Here is a 16,558-nt window from a genome sequence, read left to right on the forward strand (position 1 = left end):
TCTCTGCAGGGTCTCTGCAGGGTCTATGCAGGGTCTCTGTAGGGTCTATGCAGGATCTATGCAGGGTCTCTGCAGGGTCTCTGCAGCGTCTCTATGTCTATGCAGGGTCTGCGCAGAGTCTCTGCAGGGTCTCTGTCTACATAAACCCTCCCGCTATTTCTATCTCCCAGTTCCTCTCTTGTCCTAGGAGTTGGTCCCCAGGAATCAAGCTGACACTAGCAAGGAGCACTGTCAGCGGCTACAGCAAGAGAGCACAGACGTGGTCAGCGCGAACACACAGCACCATCGTCTGCAAACTACAAGAGGAAATGAAATCTTCCTTTTGCCAGAGGCCACGTAACTGAATGGAAAACGCGGTGCTGGAGAGGTTCATGTGAGACTCAAATTGCATAAACATTTCTCGGTTTGGGGGATTTTCTGGCTTTTTGGGATACAAACAGTTGACCCTGGAACGCAGGAAGGAAAAGATAAGCACAAGTCGGAAGATTCATGGTTTGTTTTCTGTCTTTGTTACAAGGTCAGAGAGCTGAGACTTTATCTGGATGCCGGGGAGAATTTAAGTCCACATCCACGTTCAGCAGGGAGAGTTTATCGGGCACAGGCCTTGGTGAAGGGCAAAAGAAACCAAGTCAATCACCGGAAGTGTCCCGGGGGGCTCGTGGAACCCCACCCAGGGAGGCCACAGAACCCACCCTGGAACCCCAACAGAGCCAAGGGAGACCAGGACTCCTGCTCCACCAAAATGCCACCACATACCCGCGTGGCAGCACCTCTGTCCTTAGTGCTGGACGCCAAATGCTCTGGCTCAGGTCACTGGCCCTGAATGCTGGCCACTCTCGCTGGAATGACTTTGCTCTCAGCTCCATCTAACTGGCCAAGCCACGGTCAGCTCTAGCTACGAGAGAGGCTGGAAGTCCAACTTCTATCCTGAGAGCCAGGCTCTGTCTTCCACCAAGATACCCAAGATGGAGGGAAGGGAGAGTCTCCAACATAGTCAAGGAGTTCAGAAGCTAAGCTGCTAGAAGGGGAGAAGGAGGGAGAGAGGAAAGGAAGGAGTAGGGAAGACTACCATAGGGGAGCTTTATGCATGTCCTTGGACATTCATGTCTTTGATACACTGGTCATATTAAATCTGCACCAGGTTTCCTACTCTGTTTAGAAAGCCACAATTAAATGAATTAAACCATGGTAGAGCACTCTCAGGTCAACTCTATCTCCAATTTTCCAATTTGTACATAACCCTACACAAGTCCCAACCTCTAAAGGTCTAGGTTCCTTCCAACTTTAAATGAGCAGAACGAGGCAGACTTCAGGGCCCCTTCCAGCGCTGATTCTATGCTCTGCCACAGCCGGCCTACCATGATCACTCATCCAGGGTGAGTAGGAGAGAGGGGCTATTTCCATCACCAGTGTTCACTGAACTCTGTTCTAGCTCAAGAAATTCCCCAAAATGAGTTTCAGGGACAACACGTTCCAACTGTTCATAAAATAAGAACGTCCACCACATGAGGAACAAATTCATTTGCCCAGAGGAATTGACATCTCTTTGTGCCCTAAAATGAGAAGCATTATTTTCCCTCTAAATGTATTAAAATATTTTTTGACAATACAAGAGCTCCCCATACATTACAGGAAATACAGAATATACTGATAAAGGGCAGAAGAAAACTAAAAAAAAAAAAACAAAAAAAACCTTCACTACCCAGAGGAGACCACCTTCAAAAAAATCCTGACACTCTTGTTTATATTTATACTGTATCTGTAGAGATGAGCACGCACACATTTAGGTGGATCATACAGTTCTGAAACGTGACTTCATGTAGCAGTCAAGTGTGAACATACATATATTCTCCAATGTCGATGGTGCTCAACCAAATTTCCATGACCTGCTAGAGGTCAAGACGTGAACAATGCAGAATTTCCAGTGGCCAGAGAACTAAGAATATATACTCAAGATTTGTTTCTTGTTAGAAGAAGAGATGTGTGGACTGTCCAAATCATTTCAAAGTCTGGCACAACCAGTTACCTTCCAGGCCTCCAATGAGCTTTGGTGTTGGGAGTAATAAAACCAAGCTGGGCAGGAATTCTAAACAGGTACTTGACAAATGGCTAAATGTTGGTTGAACTTAGAAGGGTCAATATTTATTGTTCTGAGACTTCCATGATATAAATGTTATCTTCAGGGTGGTTTCTGAGCCCTTCCCTCTTCAGGTTCAATTTAAATGCTGTATTAGAAAGAACATTGTGGTAGATGGGGGGTGGGGGAGGGGGGAGGTTCTTCTGCAGCCTGATTTCCATGATATTTAGTCATTTTCCAGTGCATCACTTGCTTGCTGTCTGTGTGCAGGTCCACCACCTCTTGGGTCTGTGAGCACCGTGAGCGCCTGAGTCCATCTGGCTCACAATTTTATCTCTAGTGCCAAGCACAAAAGAGGTACTTAAATATTTGTGGAATGGATAACGAAAGCCAATGGCGCTCTTTCCCAGAAAAGTGTCCACATAATCTACACAGAACATTTTGCTCGTATTTTCAGAGAGTTCATGATTTTATTTAAGGTTAAGACTCTCATTCTGCAGCATCCTATCCACTGACAGACCAACATTTATTTATCCAAATGCCTATCTTATGGACATACATCTCAAGGGTCGGCAAACTTTTTTGGTAAAGGTCCAGATAATAAATATTTTAGACTTTGTGGGTCATTCTGTCTTTCTGGCAAACTACTCAACTCTGTCGTTGTAGCACAAAGTGGGCCAGAGACAATATGTAAATGAGTTGGTATGTCTGTGTTCCAGTAAAACTCGTTTTACAAAAACAGGCAGCAGGCCACATTTGGCCTGCAGGCTATATACTCTGCTGGCCCCTGATACAGATTATTAAAAGCAGGATTTTTAAGATTTATTTAAGATTCATATCTCTTGGTCACTGGTGGCCCTCATGAGAATTATTCCAAAGCCTTTCTGTTCCCCGAGGAAATTAATTACCTGGGTCCACCTAGCTGCTGGTGTGGGTAATCCAGCTACGTATAAATCACCATGGAAATCACTGGTCAGCTTGACTAACTCGAAAGAAGGGTCCAGAGAGTGGCCACCATGACAGAATGCTGTGTCCTATGGAGAAGGTACCCTTGTGGTGCCCATGCAATGGTTTGCCTTGACATTGGTGAGGGTTGTCTGTTCTCTCCCCCAACACTCCGGCTCGGCAGGGGCTTGATAAACCAATGGACGAACCTGAGTTCAGCGTACCTGGATCTCCAGGAAACACTATGCAGTGGGTGGAACTAGACAAATCTCACTGTGGACTTTTTCTGCATACTATTAGAGGTGCCTACTAACAGAAGACACTACTTTGACCTCATCCCCACCAGGGGACAAAGAAAAGAAGAAAGAGGAGGGAAGAGCAGTTCCAGGGACAGTAGAGGACAACCTGGAAAAAGGACAATCTAACCTTCAAAGGCTTGTGTAATCACCGACCCCACCATGACACATGGCGGCCCAAGATGACCTCAGGACCTTGCCTCATGACCTCCTCTCCCTCCCCAATTCAGGTTCAACCACCACTGACTAAGTGCCTATTCTGCACCTTGCAAGACCCCACATGTGTAGCTACCCGGAGAATTTACCTTCTCTAATCCTAGAAGCAATCCTATGAGGTAGGTTCTTTCAAATCCTATGTTATGGAAAGGAATAGGTTAGCTCAGTGACCTACCCCAACATTCTTCCTTTCAACTAGCCACCCGGCCATTATTCCTGGCTCTGCCTTCTTCATGGAACTGACCGGTCTACCCCTTGTTGGGTGGGATATGGAATGTTTCTTCCCCACTCCTGTTTCCCTAAGGAGGGACTTTCCCCTAAATACTCCTGGCCTTTTGTCCCACACTTCACACCTCCCCGTGGAGACAGAATGAGTTTCTTGAGAGATGAATTTGGGGAGGTCCACCCAGCCTCGCCTGCTTGCCCTGAGTGCCAGGGTGTCCCACTTCCGGTCTAGGCCTCCATGCTGCAAGGTGCACAGGGTCCCCTAGTAGGTCTGTGAGCTGGTGGGTAAATCGGCCTAATTCTGCAGTCCAGCATTACAAATCCCACTCTGATGCGCATCAAAGCTGCTGCCTCTAGCCCAATCTTCGCTGGCAATAAGGGTGGAATTTTTATTCTCCTCTGCCTCCTTTGCATCTTAAAGTGGATTCAGAGCTCAGACAGCGAAGACTGGGGTACGTTCAGCACGAGGCCTCTCCAAATCCAGCCGCTGACCCTAAGCCTGATCTAGTCTGCGGAGCACAGTAGTCAGCTCGGGGGCTGACCCATATGACTCAAGCCCACCAGTTGGAGCCGTTGGTCTACGGATATTGCCCCGTGGACACTGGCCCCTGGGCTGAAGCCCAGCCACGCGAGCAAACACATGGGAAATGCGCCCACTGGAGAGGCTATCTCGACGGCGCGGCCTCGCTGTTCAGAGCCCAGGCCTGTTGCTGCAGGCTCCCTCCCCGCCCCTATTCTGCAGGCTTTCAGTACCTCTCCCCAAGTTGATCTGGCTTTAACTGGTTGAGCTGATTCCTGTCACCAGCAACCAAAAAGAGGTCTGACTAAAACAGGAAGCCCTCAGCTGGTGAGTGATCCCGAGGACGGCCCCGCCGTCAAGTAGTGGGACAGACAGTCCAACCCTGAGCTCCTGACTGCGCATTTGGGGTTGGTTTGACTCATCCCTCCAGCACCATCTTTGCCCTCTGGCAGAGCCTCCACCTCCCCAAAAAACCCAAAGCCCCTCGACCTACTAACTCTCCAAAGCACCTGGGGCACGAACGCTCCTTCTACCATGCAGGTGCCTCAGGACGCCTCTGACCACCGCGCCTGCTGCAGCTACGGAGTTCCCTGCACTCGCTCCCAAGTGGGACAGGGAGAGGCTTAGGGAGGATGCACCTGCTCCAGGAGCCTTGTTGCCGGGGAAGCCTCCTGAAAGGACTGGATTGGCGCTTCTGAAAACAGGCCTCAGGTGGGAATCATCTGAAAAATTTTTTAAAAAACCCAGATTCCCAGCCTCGGCAGGAGACCCAGCGGGTCTGTACCTCCCGGGGAGGAGGCTGCCAATGGGCATCTCTGAAGGCTCTGGGGTGGGGGCTGATGCAGCGGGGCCCCCAGCCGGCCCGCATGTGAGAACCACTGGATCACATAACATCGGCGTCCTTCCCCGGGGAACAGGCTCTGGGAATGCCCCACTTCATCAGCCCCTGCTGCTGCCACGCCCCCTCCCGAGACCACCCTCCTCAGAGCGCTGCTGATGCTCTCTGTTCTTCAGGCACCTTGTATCTTCCTAGCCTTGCTTATCGCTGGTCTCTGCAAGAACCCTGAGATTGCCACAGCAAATGGCCAGCTTCAGGTGACTGTCAGCTCTGCACACTTCACCCCGGGCTGCCAAAAAGAACAGACATTTCAGGGCCAAGAGGACTCAAACTTAGCCTGCCGGCTCAGACTGGGGTCCACCTTCTCACCCAGGACTCGCTGCCTGTGCAAGTCCCCAGTTCCCCACGCGGTCTTTTGGCCATGAGGTCGGGCCACATTAACCACTCAGCCCCTGAAAGCAGCCAGTCTTCGCAACCCAGCCAGTCCCGGTCCTTGGCCACCCACATTTCAACCCGGTCCAAAAGCCTATCCAGAGATGAGCAGGTTCGGGACGGGAGGAGCCCGGGAGAGCTTAGGAGAAGGGCAGTGTGTGCAAGTAAGCACGGTGTCCTCCTATGGCTTCTTCTCCTTTGCCTCGAGAAAGCCCCCCCTTGCCAAGACTGATGCCTCCCAGACATGGATCAGATTCACAGAAAGCTACATGAAGGACAACAAGGGATTATTTGGAGGTGGGACAAGTGGATGAGTTGCATCTCAGAAGACGAGCTTACTGGCCAGGAAGACATCCCAGCAGATAAAGGAGGGGAGCAAATGGCACAGCACTCCCCAAGGATCAGCAGAGACACTTTTCTGGGGGAGAGGATGCGCTCCTGACAAAGTACATTCTGCCACAGAACCTGAAGTGGGCAGAAGCACCTGTATTCCTACAGGTAGAGAACCTCTGTGGTTAGTGCAGCCCTGCAAATCTAGAAAGGTGAAGCCCCATCAAGGACATTCTCAGGTTGGGTGGGCTGATTTCCAATCAGCCTGGGCTTATAAGTAAAGAGCAATTAGCACATCATCGAGATGCGAATAATTTACACATCATGTAAATGCAGCTAAATGTTTGTCTCTGAAAGTTTTTCTTCATTAGTTAACTATTTCCCCAGCAATATTCTCACGCTATTAATCTCTTCCAGAAACATTTCAGATAGAGTGCAAAGGTAAACTTCAGCACAGCCACCCACTGTTAAGAAAAAAACAGCTCTAGGGGTGCCTGGGTGGCTCAGTCAGTTAAGGGTTTGCCTTCGGTTCAGGTCATGATCCCAGAGTCCTGGGATCGAGCCTGGAGTTGGGCTCCCTGCTCAGTGGGGAGCCTGCTTCTCAAACCTCTCTCTCCCCATGCTCATGCTCTCTCTCTCTCTCGCTCACTCTCTCTCTCTCAAATAAATAATAAATAACATCTTTAAAAAAAAGAAAAAAAACAGCTCTACAAGAACAGGGACCAAACTAATATAGAAAAACCACACCCCCAGACTCATGGGTGCTCTCCGCAAAAAAGAACATAAGTCACATCATATCTGGGTAAACTTCAGCCAAGGTCTGACTCGTGGGCGTTGGGTGGACTGTGAAGAGAAAAATCTGGTGTCACTGCCAGAGGGATGCATGGCAAACATGCCTGGCAGCCCGGGTACCACTCTCCTACCTTCGCCACCGCCTCCCCATTCACCAGAGCAGTAAAAGTGATTCGGACACAGAAGCCACCTGTTTCCCTTGCCAGGATTAACGGGGAGGAAAGCTACAATGGGTGTGAGTCCCAAAAGTTTTCCTTTTATTCACCTTTTTTTGGCATGTGCATGCTGTATATGTGTGTGCATGGGTATGCGTGCGTGTGTGTGCATGAGAGAGAGAGAGAGGAAGAGGGAATATGCACATGTGCCCACGTGCAGATTATCACCAATTTATTTGATTTGAGGTGGTCTGGTAGTTTCTCCCGACCCTCTCCTGGGGACGGTCAATCAGAGATGGACGGATGGTGTGGGCAGGCAGGGGCAAGGTAGACGCAGTCTAAGCAGCCGGCAGGCTGGCCGATGGCATCCTGTCCTCCGGCATTACACACCAGGGACATGAGGGGAAAGTCCATGGCGGACTCTCTGGCACATTCCTCTTTTCTTACCTCTTCAGACTTTTCTCTTCCCCTTTTTTCCCCAAAGCAATGACAGAGAGGACTCTCGGTGTCACTGCATGGAAAGGAAAAGGAAGGATGGTTCTGGGGACCTGAGAACCTGCATTCACTCACGGCTTCCCCGCCAGTTCATATCCCAGCCCTACCGCTTCCTGCTTATGTGTGTTTGCACCTGTCACTTGATACCCCCTGTGCCTCAGTTTCCATGTTTGCCATTTGGGATGCTAATATTACCCGCCCTAAAGGACCGTGGTGGGGAGTAGCTGAGAGTGGGCGCGGGCCTCCCTGGCCGGCATGCATCAAGTGCAACACAAACCATATTTTAGTGGTTCCCACAATGAACTTGAATTGTATTTATAAAAATATAAAAAGAAAGGCTAATGGAGTGCTTGGTACACCTAATCCGTTCTCAACTGAAATCCAAAAGGGCAGGAGGGCCATGGTAAGGGAGAAAAAAATTAGATCACCATAGGATCTGGTGCAGATTTTTCAAATACCTTCAGATCCCCATACTCCATGTTTGTGGAGTAAAGCCAAGCCTTGGCTGTACTGGGAATGCTTTTTAAGATTCAGTCATGTTGACATTTTCAACTTTCACAAAGGGTCACCAGCTGCTAAAGATAATAGAGACTTTCCATCAATACAGGGAGAGGGCTAGTGCCCTTTAAGTTCGTCTATGCGGCTTTGAAATACAAAGTAACTTCCTCTCTCCCTCTCTTTTTTTTTTCTTTCCTTTTCCTTCCTTCTTTCTTTTTTGAATAGCGGATTTATTCATCTAATGTAGTTTATGTAGACTAACATTAATACCAGTTTGCACTTCCTAAAAAAATGGTACTACCAGAGAGATGGGGATAAAGTAGGTCACCAGCATCCCTGAAGTGCGCTGGATGGTTGCTTATTATCAATCCATAGATAAGACAGATAGATAGATAGATAGACCGACAAACTGTACATGTACACACGTGATTACATAAATACATACATGATCGATATACTATATGTATTATATATTCAATGCTATTTCATTAAGCCATTATATTTCTGTTTTTAAATTTAGTGTCTTTAAAAACTATATACATATAATTTTTAAAAAGTCATCTTGGAAACTGAAACATAATGGTTTGGTGAAATAGCATCCGACAGCTAATTGCCAGGAAGAATGAGCACCATTCTTTATCCCCTAGATCTGCCATAAACGTAAGTTAGAAGGGGAATGACCAGGAGGGAAATTGGTTTCTGGAAATCCATGCAGCTCCCAGGAGGAAGACACATCTCTTTCTCTACCATTTTCTTAAAGATTTATTTATTTATTTTAAAGAGAGAGAGAGAGAGAACAAACAGGAGGTGCAGAGGAAGAGGGAGAGAGAATCCCACTCAAGCAGACTCCACGCTGAACCCAACATGAGTCTCAAGATCACCACCCAAGCCGAAACCAAGAGTCGGACACTTAAAGGACTGTGCCATGCAGGTACCCCTCTACCATTTGTGGTTAAGATTTGAGGTCTACCACATCTTCAAAGGGTGGCTGTCTTTGTGTAAGGAACCCAGGGGGGCATTACGCCCAGATACCCAGCTGCCTTGGAGGATGCTCTGCATGGACCCCAGCGTGGACCCCAGCATGGGAAGCTTATTTCTTGAGCCCTCTGCCTTCTGAAGCAGAAGTGCTGGGTCAGACGGAAGAAGACTGACAAGCAAAGCTATCTGTACTGACATGAGGTCGCTTGGAGCTAAAAAGCAAAGCAAAAACACAAAAACAAAACAAAAACCCTGGTTCTGAGAGAGCAGGGATAAAAACCATGGGAAGTCACATGGAGTGGGGCTTACATGTAAGATCAGCGCTGCCCTCATGTTCAAGGGCGACCCCGCTTGGTGAAATGATAAGATTAAACAGGGCAGAGCAGGAATGTCTGCAGGCTGGGGAACAGACCTCCTCATGCTGCCCCTACTCAGACAGCGACCACAAGGGACACGTGAAGAATGGCTTGGTCTCGAGTGGGAAAACAAATGCCATCCAGCAGAGATTTGGAGAAAGGGAGACGCACGGCTGGTGAGTGCTCTGTATTCCTTCAGCTTCCACTAAAAGCAGAAATGCTTTGATGAAAATGAAGGCTTCAGAAGGACAGACTCTCCAAGTGACGCCCAGATTACAATAGACCATGAATGTAAAAGCGGATCAACGTGAAAGAGGGTTGGAAGGTGGAGTGCCAGTTATCTCAAGCCACATGGGAGCTCTCACTACACAGAGAGGTGCGGGGCTGAAGCAGTGCCCATGCGTGAGTGCGTGCGCACGCCTGTGCGCGGTGATGTGCAGGGGGCTGTCTGCGAGCAGCTAGATGGTAAGAAGACCCTAACTGAGCCACGATCAAGTGAGTCTTCCATAGTGGTTCTCAAACTTGAGCATGCAAAAACACATACGTAGGTACGTACATAAGCAGACAAGTAAATCTGCTCATTTCAGTAGTGCATATCCTAAAATTGGAAAGATACCAAGAAAATTAGCCCAGCCCCTGTCCAAAGACGACACCCAAATTGGTGAAGCATTCCACATTTTTCAAAGAGGGAGTTACTTAATGGGCATAACATTTCAGTTAAGCAAGATGAATAAGGTGTAGAGATCTGCTGTAAAACATCGTACCAAAGTCAACGATAATGGATTATATGCTTCAAAATTTTTAAGCAGGTAGATCTCAGGTTATAATAAAATAAAATTTAAAAAAGAAGTGTCACCTAAATAACTTTTACAAAAATCATATTTAAATTTTTTTTTTTCCCCAAAGTGCAGTTTCTTGGAACTTTTGGGAGAGCCGAGTCAGCAGGTGTGACAGGCACTCTTGGGAACACAGTTTAGAGGAGAAAGAAAGATCCAGAAAAACACAGTGGAAACCCATTGAGAATGGACTCCCAAGTTTGTTATGTTCAGCCCAGATCTCTTGGCAAGTGTTTACTGGCAATCTTCACTTGGGGCTCTTACCATCTTGCTCACCTTGCACCAAAGGGAACACATCGCCTTATGCCCAAAGCATGTTCCTTCTCTCGTACTTTGTATTAGAATGACAGATTCCATAATCTTCCTCACTCACCAACCCGGGAACATGGGAACAAGCGTTAGTGCAGAAAGCCCATGGAACCCACTCTGAAAAACCCTGTTCCAGGAGGACCCAAGCAAAGGAAACCCACAGACAGACACCGGGTGAGTGAGTGCCAAAGGGAAGTGACAGGTGTGCCTGCCCATGGGATAACATGCTATGCCTTTGCTCATAAAGTTCCTGAATCCAGTCCAAAGCACATGAGTGGGAACAGAGCATCCGAACAAGACAGAGCTGCTTGACACATCTCGAAACCATAAACCACCCGAAGTGGCAGGTTCTCACCTCCCCACCAAAATCTGTCCCACTTTATTCCACTGCAGCCCGGAGCCTTCGGAGAAGTCAGGTCTGGGCTCAGCCAAACTACAGTATGGCCCTTGGCAGAGGCAGGTAGCAGGGTGGGCTATCCAGAGAGCAGTGTGCCTGCCGCCATGGCAACTCATGATGGACCAGGGATGGGGAAGAAGGTGCTCTGCTAATTGAAACCTGGGCAACATTTTAGCATCAGCCCCAAAGAAGTTAATGCTCAGCTAGATTTTCTCTTGTCCTCTGTCCCCCCCCCCCTTTTTTTTTCATGTCACCAAGTGGCTTTAAACCATCCCCTTCCTCCCAAAAAGAAAATCACATGCCAAGATAAGACTTTTGATAAACCACTGAGCAGAATCTCCCTCCCCTACACTGCACTCAAGCAGAGCCTAAGATCCTGGTTCTCTCTGTGAGTAGCCTATCCATCTCAAAGGAAATTATTTACCAAAAAGATTCTTAGGCATGCACTGGCTTCACCATCACCACCCCACTGAGGCACCCCGGGACAAATATTCTCATGCTGTAGTAGGACTGAGAATCACCTTGGGAACTTCACCAGCCCTTCCCAAGAAAGTTGATTTAGGCAAATCAGGAGCAGAGCACAGGCATCTGTATTTTTTTCTCTAGTGCCCCAAGGAATCCCGATGGTAACACATCAAGATCCACCCTTGAGAAATGTGGGCTACAATTTGGGCTTCTCCTATAGATCTGTCCTTTACGGGGCAGGCTAAGCTCAGCTACAGTGGCCCACCAAACTAGCCCTGGGTCGTGAAAGGGTTAACAGGAGATTTCCCACCCACCCCCACCCCCATTACTGCAATGCCAAGTTCCCTACCATGTGGTTCTGGATGTGATGGAAAACATCTCCAATCGTAAGGTGGAATGGGAAAGCGAACATGCTCCTAAACCCAAAATATATACAAATGTACTCACTACTTATAAAATGAGTCCCCACTGAAAAATTCCCTCCTTGCCGGAACGGCCTAACAGAAGTCCTAACCTGCCGCTCACATCAGTCCTGTCAAATGCGAACACTTGTCTGTATTTTCATTTCATTGTCAAAGCTGTGGAAACGTGGAGCCACAAGTCTTGAAAGAGATATGAGTTTGTGAGCGGAAGTGGTTTGGCCTGTTTTATAGGGCAGAGGCTGGGAAACATCGGATCTGGTGAAGGACAGAAGACAGAACACAGGCGCAATTGTTGTGCAAATTTCCATTTCTCCTGGAGATACGTCTGTTTCCAGCAAGACTAGAGATTAGGATAAAACCAAAATCTCCCTCCACAACAGCCTCAAAATGACAGATGAAATAAACAAAAAGGTTTTAGATGCACATCTGAGCTTACAACAAAGAAAGGGGATCATTAATGATAAGGAAGCTATAAACTGGAGCTGAAACACCAAAACTGGTTCAGATGCAGCCTAGGGATTAAGGAGATCCCACGGATGGATTCTGGGTGTGACTGTCTACCTGGGGCAAAGAGGAGGCCCTTGTGCCACACGAGGCAGGAGGTGAAATTCTATAAACGCAAGAGTCACGAAAATTCTGTCCCTATATGGAAGCGGGGACTAGGAAAAAATACCCATTCAGCTGCAGAGAGAGATAAAAAGGATGATGACATGCTTCTACCTGGTTTCTGGAGGAAAAAAAAATGCTTAAAGAACGAAAACCATGGGCTTTCACCTCAAACAGTTCAGAGTGCTGAGTTTTTAGTTTCTGCGTGGACTGGGAAAACCCTAGCCTGGACATGACTATAAACATCAGTTCCAGGCTAACATCGCTATAAAGGAGTCTTACAGAAGCAAACGTAGAACCATGCTGAAGGGCTCTCCCATGATCTAGGGCCCTGGGAATGCTTCGAGGAAAAACATGCCCCACTAGAGAAGTAATGATCTAAAAAGTGACAAAGCCCTGGAGAAAACAATACACCACAAATGGAGCCTGTGGACACACAATGAAGGAGAAACACGGCTTTCTATAACAGACGTACCATTGAAAATATAATACAAAATATGCCTAACCTGATTAAAGACATAAAAGAAGAAATCAAAACCATAAGAACCAGTTGTAACAAAGGAAAAGCAGACATAGTAAAAAAAGAACCCACTAGGACAACTCAGAAATAAAAACTGTAGTCCTTGAAATTAAAAACTCAACAGATAAGGGGAGCCTGGGTGGCTCAGTCCATTGGGCATCCGACTCTTGATTTTGGCTCAGGTCATGATCTTGGGGTAGCAGGATTGAGCCCCGAGTCAGGCTCTGCACTCAGCATGGAGTCTCCTTGGCGTTCTCTCTCAACTTCTCCTTCTGCCCCTTACCCTGCTCATGCTCTAAATAAATAAACAAAATCTTTAAAAAAAATTCAACAGACAAGTTAAATAGGAGATTAGAATCAGCTTAGTTGACTAATCAGTGAACCAGAGAAGAGCCCACCAAGAGTTAAAGGGATAGACAACATCAAGAAAAGTGTAAGACACATGGGAGATAAGAGCATAGAATAAACATCTATTAAGTGCTGCAGAAGGAAATAAACAATGAGGGAGAAGGTCAATTTGAAGGGACAATTGATAAAAACTTTCCAGAAATAATAATAATAATAATAATAATAATAATAGTAGTAGTAGTAGTAACGAGTATTCAGTTTAAAAGAGCACTCCAAGACTTACACAGAACAACACGTGTGTATGTGTACACACAAAACCACATCATGTTGAAACTGAGAAACACCAGAGACAAATGAAAAAGATGGATAAGCAACTGAGAGAAAGACAGAAAATGTAAATGAGGTCACTGCTGGATACAATTTTATAATGCTCACAGAGAACACAACATGCAACACAACTCAAAATTTTGTCTGATGGACGCAGTCTAAGTGCAAGGATATGGAATGATGTTGCCAACGTGCCAAAGGAAATACAAATTGCTGTCAACCGAGGCATTTAGATGCAACTCAGTTCTTCCTTCAAGGGTGAGAGCAAAATACAGATATTTTTAGATGAGTGATTTTTATCCCCGTGGATCCTAAGTGAGGAAATATTAAAGTAAGAAAGACAATGGACAGGAGGTCAATGCAAGGAGCGATGATGAGCAGAGAAATAAACAGTAGTGCTGGAAAATACAAGCAAACACTGATCTTATAAAACAATAATAGTAACTGATAGGCAGGATGTCTTTAAAATTAAAAACTTGGGCTCTTCCGAAGACAACATCAAGAAGGAGAAGACAAGCCACAGACTGGGAGAAAATCTTCGCAAAAGACACATCAGATACAGGACAGTTACCCAAGATATACCAGGAACTCTCAAAACTTAACAGTAAGAAAACAAACTAGTTAAAACAAACCAGTTAAAACAAGGGCCAGGGACCTTAAAAGACACCTCACAACAGATTTCAGATGGCAAATAAGCAGATGAAAAGACGCTCCATGTGGTAGGTCATCAGGGAAATGCAAATGAAAACAACAACAAGATACTGTTACACGCTTATTAGAATGGCCAAAATCTGGAACACTGACCCCCACCACATGCTGGAGGGGACGTGGAGCCGCCGGGAGCTCATTCGTGGCTGGTGGGAATGCAAAATGGCATGGCCACCTTGGAAGCCAGTTTGGCAGTTTCTCACTAAACTAAACACACTTTCACCAGATGACCCAGTAAATACTCTCCTTGGTGTTTACCCGAAGGAAATGAAAACTCATGTCTACATAAAAACCTGCACAAGATGTTTACAGCAGCATTATTCATAATTGCCAAAACTTGGAAGCAACCAAGATGGCCTTGAATAGGTAGTGAATGGATAAACATCCAGATGTTGGTACATCCAGACAATGGGATATTATTCAACGCTGAAAAGAAATCAGCTATCAAGTCATGAAAAGACATGAGTGAACCTTAAATGCATATTCCTTAGTGAAAGAAGCCAATAATGAAAGGACTATATGTGAACACAGACCGTATGTGTTAAACCGCATGACAGTCCAGAAAAGGCAAAACTATGGAGACAGTCAAGAGATGAGTGGTTATTGGGGGAATGGGGAGGGAGGGGTGAACAGGTGAGGCACAGAGGATTTTTAGGACAGTGGAACTACTCTGCACAATACTATAATGGTAGATACATGTCATTATACATTTGTCTAAAACCAAAGAAGGTATAAGACCAAGAGTGAACCCCAGTGTAAACTGTGGACTCTGGGTGGTAATGATGTGTCCATAGAGGTTCTTCAAATGGAACAAACTGACCTCTCTGGTGGGGGGTGTGTGCATGAGTGAGGGCAGTGAATATACGGGAAATCTCTGAACCTTCAGTTTGGTTTTGCTGTGAACCTAAAGTCGCTCTAAAAAATAAAGTCTAAAGTTTTTTTCTTTCTTTAATATACAACAATAAGGGGCGTCTGGGTGACTCAGTCGGTTGAGCGTCTGACTCTTGGTTTCGGCTCAGGTCATGATCTCATGGGTAATGAGATCAAGCTCCGCATCGGGCTTCCTGCTCAGCAGGGAGTCTGCTTGAGATTCTCGCCTCTGCCCCTCTCCCCACGTGCTCTCTCTCTCTCAAATAAATAAATTCTTAAAAAAAATAAAATAATACGGGCGCCTGGGTGGCTCAGTCGGTTGAGCGACTGCCTTCAGCTCAGGTCATGATCCCAGGGTCCTGGGATCGAGTCCCATATCAGGCTCCCTACTCCGCGGGAGGCCTGCTTCTCCCTCTCCCACTCCCCCTGCTTGTGTTCCCTCTCTCGCTGTGTCTCTCTCTGTCAAATAAATAAATAAAATCTTTAAAAATAAATAAATAAATAAAATAAAATAAAATAATACTAGTAGCTAATTTGGAGGTATCAAAAAAAAAAAAACCATAGAACTAAAATATTAAAAAAATAATAATATGGAAGATGCCAGGGTAAACCAACTTAAAGCAATCCAGGGTCCTGAAAGATTGCTAGGGAGAAGGGGAGAGATACTAATTAATTTTGAACATCCTTAAGTCTATTATGCATGTTAAAACACTAAAGGTAGCCACAAAAGAGAAACTGAATTTAAAACTGCCAAACAAATAAAGGGTGAGGAAAAAAGGAGGAAGTCATGTAGAGAAGTCAATAAACCCATAAAGTACAAAAGAGGGGAGAAGATACTTGGTAAATATAAAGACCAATATAAAATATGGAGAAGCACTATGGATCTTGGATGAGGCCCTACCAACACCCACAGCGCATCTCCAAAGCGCACAGCCCCTAGGGTACTGACGAAGTGCACACACACAGTACACACATACACATCAGAAGCAAGATGGCATTATTCGTAAAAACGATTAAAGGGGATCAGAATATGCCACCCCAAAATATACCATTTTGGCAAAAGGATTATTTTGTGCTTAAGGCAACTGAGAAACAGCAGATGCAGGAAGAACTCTCTGCCTTCTCCCCTTCTGCCTAAAAGCAGGGCATAAATCACCCTTTATAATGGTGCCTCCCATCCCCGTACCAGAAAGAGGAGAACATCAGCGATGACTAGAATCTGCATAACAAACCTTATGAAATAATTCTTCTTTACCATTAGTTTCCCCTAGATATTTTCTTCCCACAATGTATGGCCCCTAAAAGCTCAGATCTTTTTTCCTTTATCTAGTCATTTTTCCACAGTGAATTACTCCATGTCAAAATGGTATATAAGCTCTCAATCCTAAATGCTGCTTTGGGTGTTCACGTCTTTTCTGTGGAGCTCTGGTGCATGTAAAATTAAAAATAAAATGTGTATGCTTTTCTCCTCTAAGCCTGTCTTTTGTAAGTTTAATTCACAGGTCCCAGGCACTGAACATAAGAGAGTAGAGATAAAGATTTTTCCCTTCCTCTATACTATCAAATTATCAAAGAATAAATAATCCCAGTTCCATGC

The 16,558-nt window shown here is 46.0% G+C and overlaps 1 protein-coding gene and 1 non-coding gene across 5 annotated transcripts in view; one reads left to right on the forward strand and one right to left on the reverse strand.

Annotated features, from left to right (window-relative positions):
- SLC39A11 (solute carrier family 39 member 11) overlaps positions 1-16,558 on the reverse strand; it is a 325,403-nt gene that overhangs the window by 156,499 nt on the left and 152,346 nt on the right. The window lies entirely within an intron of this gene.
- Positions 9,730-9,834, forward strand: LOC123326756. The gene has a single exon (XR_006541303.1). It is a non-coding gene; the product is annotated as a U6 spliceosomal RNA (small nuclear RNA).

The sequence above is a fragment of the Neomonachus schauinslandi genome, chromosome 15, assembly GCF_002201575.2.
Source record: "Neomonachus schauinslandi chromosome 15, ASM220157v2, whole genome shotgun sequence".
NCBI lineage: Eukaryota > Metazoa > Chordata > Mammalia > Carnivora > Phocidae > Neomonachus > Neomonachus schauinslandi.